Genomic DNA, 6,657 nt, shown 5'->3' with positions numbered 1-6,657 from the left:
AGATCTTCAGTTTGGACAATTCGTGTCTCAAGCTTCCTAACTTGAGTACAAATGGTGTTTATCCTTGTGTTCAGATTGTTGAAGACAGAGTCAATCTTTCCATTGAAATTCACTGTAAGCTTCTGCTGTCATTCAAGAACTCTATCAATCATGGCATCAAACTTACTCTCCTAGGTGGGTGGTGGTGGGTTTTGGTAAGCTGAGTTGCCGTATTTCCTTGTGTTGGTGAAGGGTTTCTGATACTGTGAACTCTGGTTGTAGTTACTCTTCTGACCACTGCCAAAAAAGTTTCTTTTTCCACTCTGGTTTCCATATTTCCGAAATCCAGTACCTCCAATGTAGTTCACATCTTCCTTATATCATCTGCTCTAGCCTCTCCTTCTTCAGCTGAGCAGATAGGCTGCCCCAGAAATGCATGTAAAGCATCTATCTTAGCTTTGACTTCATTCATCTGGTTCTCTCCGATGGCTGCAACCAATTTCTTCTTGTCAGAGTCAGTGTTCTTGGTGCTGCTGCTGTTGGCTAGGTTCTCAAAAAGTCTCACCGCCTCTATTGGATTTCTGGTGTTGAAGTTCTCCTCGCTAGCAGTATCAAGAGCCATCTGATACCTCAAGGTGATACCTCTGTACAAAGTGCTTAGCAGCTGCACTTCATTGAATCCATGGTGTGGACAGTCTCGCTGGAAGAAATTAAATCTGATTCACGCGTCTTTAAAAGTCTCACCAGGCTTTTGCGCGAAAGTGGCAATTTTGCTCCTTAAGTCTTCAGCACGTGCCTCATCAAAGAAATTACGCAGGAAGGCGTTTTTGATGTCGGCCCAGGATGTAAGTGATCCTGTAGGTAGCTGCTTCAGCCAGTATAAAACTTCTCCAATCAGTGAGTATTTGAAGAGCTTGCAGAGTATGTAGTCCTCAGGGACTCCATCCATACGAATAGCAGCTATAAGATCCTGGAACCTCTCCAGATGGTCCAGAGGATGCTCGTGTGATAACCCAGAGTAAGGTATCTGTGAGACGAGAGAGTAGTAATGAGGCTTGAGCTCGAAGTTCGGCTTCTGAATCTCTTGAAGTTGAATAGCTGATATGTTGGTGTAGTACTCATCAGGACGATTGTAGTCTGCCAACGATCGTGTTTGAGCTTCTCCTGTAGCCTCAGCTTCCGGCTCAGGGATTATGTTTCCCTGTGCATCTAGCTTCTGCCATGTTGCGTTACGCAGATGACCATCTTGGTCATAAAGGTTTCCATTCTCGCCCTGCGTGAGAATAACAATCGCAACCATGCTTCGCAGATTAGTGTCGATCGATGTACGCTGGGTAGTGTCGAACGATGTGGATCGGCGAACGGTATCGGTCGACGATGCTGTCTGAGTAGCGGTCGACGGTTGAACGTGAATATCAGTCGACGGTACTGCGGTTCTGTCGATCGATGCGGAGCGTAGGTCTTTGCGGATTGAACATTCCAAGTGTGCAGGATCTTCTGAGAATAGTAGTTGATTTCCCTTGTTGCTTCTGGTACTGCTGGGCATGTACCTGAAAAGACAAGAAAAATTTTAATCAGAAGGGGGTATAGAAAAAGAAAAACCTAAAATTGATAAAATTAAATCTAATGGCGATCAAAGCTCCCCGGCAACGGCGCCAAATTTGATGGTGCTCAAATTACCCTATAGAACTTACTCTCTCAAATAAGAGGTACAACTGTAGTATTTAGGGATCGAATCATGAGGAGGTAGGGAACCAATTAAATCTAAACAATTAATCAATCCTAGGTGAAGTTGGTTTTAATAATGAAATGTAAATGACAATTCCTAAAATGAGCAAGGTAGTTGCTCTAACTAACAATATGATGGTTGTTTAAAATGATAATGAAGAGTGCTAGACTTAGGGCTTTTATTCAGGAATGGAGATTATAATAGGTATAAATGCCTAACAAGTTGTTTGCATGATACTATAGAACTCAGTTGCTTAACTCTCAGTGATGTCTCACTGGTTAAATAATCTAGATCTCTGGACTCAACTGTCGTATGTTGACACAGAAAAAGATTCGATCGATATCCTTTTGAGATATCGAGCGATACACCTTTGGCTCCGCGATCGATTCACCTGTCGGGATATCGATCGACGACTTCTAGATATGCCTAGGCGCGAGCCGATAATGAACACTAGATCTCAAGGAGGACTGTTAGCTCTTCTCTAAGGAGACACTAGTTCAAACAGATAATTCAAGATGTCAAAGATCCTAGTCTCTCTCTCACACTCTCTACTTTGTCTTTCAAGACTTGCTTTTCTTAGAATCTTCAAAGCTTCGCCTGCCGTCAAAAACACTTAGCAAGAATATTTAAGCATTTCCATTAGGTTAAAAACTCGTCAGGGGCAATCTCGTAATTTGGTGAAGTCTTGGTGAAGTAGTCGGCTAAACCATTTCGTCCTCGATATCGATCGACAACACTGGATGTGTATCGATCGATTATAATCTTATAGTACACGGATCTTCTCAGCTACATCAATCGACAACTCTGGATGAGTATCGATCGATTCTTATCGCAATGTTGACTTCCGACTTGGTCTTGAATGGTCAACTCGGGTGTATTATCTCTTGTACTCCAAAATGCTCCAAAAACATTACTTTCTCACGAAACGCTCCTGAACCTGAAAACATACCTAACAGGCTAGAAAACACATTAGTTATATAATAAAATACTAGTATACCATGGTAGAAAACGGGTGTAATCCATGGTATATCAGTTGGCTAGATGAATTTGGTTGTTATGCTAGGATATTGTATAATGTACTTCTGTAGTTAGGACTTATTTGATAGAGTGATTATAAGTTTTAAACATTGTGAGTTCCTGCTGTTTTCTAACCTCTTTCAGAGAGACTAATGATTGTTTTGCTTGAGAACAAGCAAAAGAGTAAGTCTGGGGGAGTTGATATACCATGAAATTTACCTGATTCCAACCATGTTATATAAGTGTTTTAAGATATAATTATTATGTTTTGGAGTCTATTTAGTATGTTTACAGATTCAGGAGTCATTTGGAGTAAGGTGGAGATTTTGGAGTATTCTAGAGATTTTACCTAAGTTGACTGTCGACCAACACACTTGGATAGAAAGGGAGATTTAATAATCGATCGATGCACACTCTTTGCTATCGATCGTCAGCAAGTGCGCAGAAACCCACTTTGGCCCAAGACTTCACCAAATTACAAAAATGCTCCTAACGAGTTTAACCTAGTATTTAAGTGCTCTACCATTGTATTAGGCAACACACGCTTTCATCATTTTTTCATAATTTCACTGCAAAAGGTTTTAGGTTTAGAGTTGGAGAGAAGATCATAAACTCCTTCAGAGATTGTCTTAGAACTCCAGATTTGTTATATATTATCTATGTAGTTTTCTTTATATATTGCTATGTTTTAGTTTTCTATGTCTGAGTAATTCATCTTGTTAGGTTTAGGGTTCAAATAGGATTTGAGGGATTAGCCCAAAATATGGAATTGCTAAGTTTTTAGAGATATTCATCTTGAGAATTTTGTTTAATGCTTGTTTCTAGAGTAGCTAACTAGAACATTGATCTTAGGATATGATATCACTCAAATTACCCTAAGAAATGATTTATACTCTCTCAAATAAGAGGTCTTGTTGTATCACTTAGGGATCGAATCCACAGAGAGCTAGGACACACACTAGACTACATATATTAAGATTAATCTATACAATCAGTTTTAAAACAGTAAATATAGCAATTAATAAAGCAGTAAACCAGATGAACAAGACAGTTGTTCAGCTTGGCAATGAGTTGTTTGATGGAAGGAGAAATAGCTAGACTTAGGGATTTATCAAATCAAGAGATTCAAAACTTCAATTCAAGGATGCTAAGGGTTTATAGAATCAGTTCTAGAACTGTATTTTAATAAGCAAGTAATCCAGCTTTCAGATACTATTACTAATCAGATGCCTAAGTCTTGGTTCCGGCTGTCACACGCGAACAAGGAGTGAGTGTCAATCGATGCTATGGCCTGAGCGTCAATCGATACTACCTCATACAAGCATTAACGACCTAATAGAATATGTTCAACTAGATTCCTAGACCAACTGTCGTATGTGCCTAGGTTTCTAATCCAACAGAGCTCGGGTTCCGTTAATTGATGGTACTTCCGTGCCTCTCAATTGTCCTATGATTCTAGGTTCAAGAAATTAGTCACACTGTCGTGTTTTTCTAACTACTCCAGATCCTAGTATTACAAATCACCCTGATGTAGAGAACTATAGATAACCTAGCAATCCTAATTGATTATAAGTTTGACATTAAGTTCATGAAATTCTTAAACCTAACAAGATGAATTACTCAGACATGATAGAAGAAACACAAATCATAGTCTGAATAAATAATAAATATGAAATCAATGATAAAACCAATGGAGTTCCAATCAATCTCTGAAGGAGAATTGATCTTCTCTCCAAACCCTAATAGAAAACAGTAGAATAGAATAATAGAAAGCTTAGCCGTCAACAATGGCTTACAAAACACATAAATAGGGTTTCTGGTCATCCAAGGGTATTTTAGTAACTTTGTGGTGGCTCCTGGACTTCAATCGGTCATAAAATATGGTTGGCCCACTTGTTCTGACATCCATATCGATCCATATGCATTGTGTTGCATCGATCGATATGCATTCCTCTACTCGAAAGCTTCCTCTCGCGATGCAAACTGGCCACTCTTCAGTAATACGGGCATAACTTCTGATCTAACCGTTGGATTGACCTCAGACCGGTGGAATTAGAAATCTAACTCAAAGCTATATCTTGTGTCAAAAGATCAGCTCAATCGCACCGTGGGAAGATCTCCATCCATAGCTAAAAATCTGATGCGTATGTGCAGCTCTATACTCAAAAGGCTCCAAAAGACACCAAATCACCACTTTCCTCCGAAACGTCCCTGAACCTGTTAATACTCTAAATAGACTCTATATTGTAGTAAATAGTATCTAAAACACTTATATACCATGGGTAAAATCGTGTCACAATCAATGGTATATCAACTCCCCCAGACTTACCCTTTTGCTTGTCCTCAAGCAAAACCCACAGACAGTCTCTCTAAAAGAGGTTTGAAAAAAGCAGGGACTCAAAAGATTTTAAAAAACTCAGTCATCATCTCTTTAGTAATGCAAGCCAAATCATAAACATCTTAACCTTAGAAGAACACTATACCATATCCTAACTTAGCAACCAAAATCACCTAGTCAACAACCTAACAGATCATGTCTGACAATCCCCTCTACTCACCTCATTTCTTTCAAATATAAAAGTGTAGACTTTATCTTGGGAGTATCGATCACAAGACACATGGATTCAACTCAAACAAGTTTCTGAACACACATGCAGTCTTCTTTGGTCTCTTTCTCCCCTCTTCTCTCTTCTCTCAATCTCTTATTAGTTTCAATGAACTCCGATGCTGATTCAGACCATCTATTTCATCTCATTGATATTTTTGCATTTGTAACTCATACATTTCGACAAAGTGTAGCGAATAATGGGGTCACAGGTAATTTACTTATCCCTCGTTTCCACAATGTGTGATCATCCTTGAGATTTAGAATAATGGGGTCGCAGGTAATTTACCTATCCCTCTACCTCTCAAGAAAATATATCAATCTTTTCTTTATAAACTTAGATCTTGAGATGCCGAAGAGAGAGAAGGAAGGAAACCAGAAGCACACAGACTTTTTAGCTTCCAGACTTGTAGGAGGATTCCGATCCTATGTAAACGAAGCCCCAAGACAAGCAAATCATGTCAAATGAGGTTGGAGGTCAGTTTTGGTTCCTTCAAACAATCTCAGTAAGTGCAAACATAGTTGACAGGTTGATCCATTTTAGTATCTTTAGTACTTTCTGCAGTTAGTAAATCTCAGACTGGTCTAAAAATCGTCAGATGACAAGTAATAAATCGAAACAAATCATCATCCTCTTCTTGACTCAATAAAAACTTTTTGAAAATATTTTAAATAAGACTCATAAAGTAGATAATCATTAGTAATCCCCCTCCGACTTAATTACACTGTCCCCAGTGTAAAACAGTCAGTGGTAGGTGAAAATCATAAAACATAAGTATATAATTTAACAAGTTAGAACGTTATACCTGACCGAAACCTTATCGATCGATGTATGTGAGTGCATGTCGATCGTGGCCGATGTAATGATGTCGATCGATATCGACTTGGTCACGTCGGTCGATAGAGATGGAAAACGTCTACTCTGATCTCTTTTTTTTATACCAATTAAAATACAATATTAGTAGAACCTCCCTCAGACTTAAACAACACTGTCTCCAATGTTATACAGTCTAAGATTGGTGAAAAATAAATCATAAGTACTAAATTTAACAAGAAAAAATGGTATACCTGATTTGGATGTGAGTGTCGACAAATACAGTTAAAGTGGCGATTGATACTCTTAATACTTTGTTGATCGATACTAGGTAGCCATCATCGATTCTTGTGGAAACTCATCTTCCTTGGATCTTCTTCTTTTTTTTAACCTGCAATAAGTAAAAACAAGTATTAGTGGGTTGCCTCCCACTCAGCGCTTATTTTTAGTCATTAGCTCGATTTCTAGAGATCTGATTTAGTCCGGATGAGGATGTGAACTTGCTCCATAACA

The sequence above is a fragment of the Raphanus sativus genome, unplaced genomic scaffold, assembly GCF_000801105.2.
Source record: "Raphanus sativus cultivar WK10039 unplaced genomic scaffold, ASM80110v3 Scaffold0013, whole genome shotgun sequence".
Taxonomy (NCBI): domain Eukaryota; kingdom Viridiplantae; phylum Streptophyta; class Magnoliopsida; order Brassicales; family Brassicaceae; genus Raphanus; species Raphanus sativus.
Note: the sequence above shows the minus strand (reverse complement) of the source record.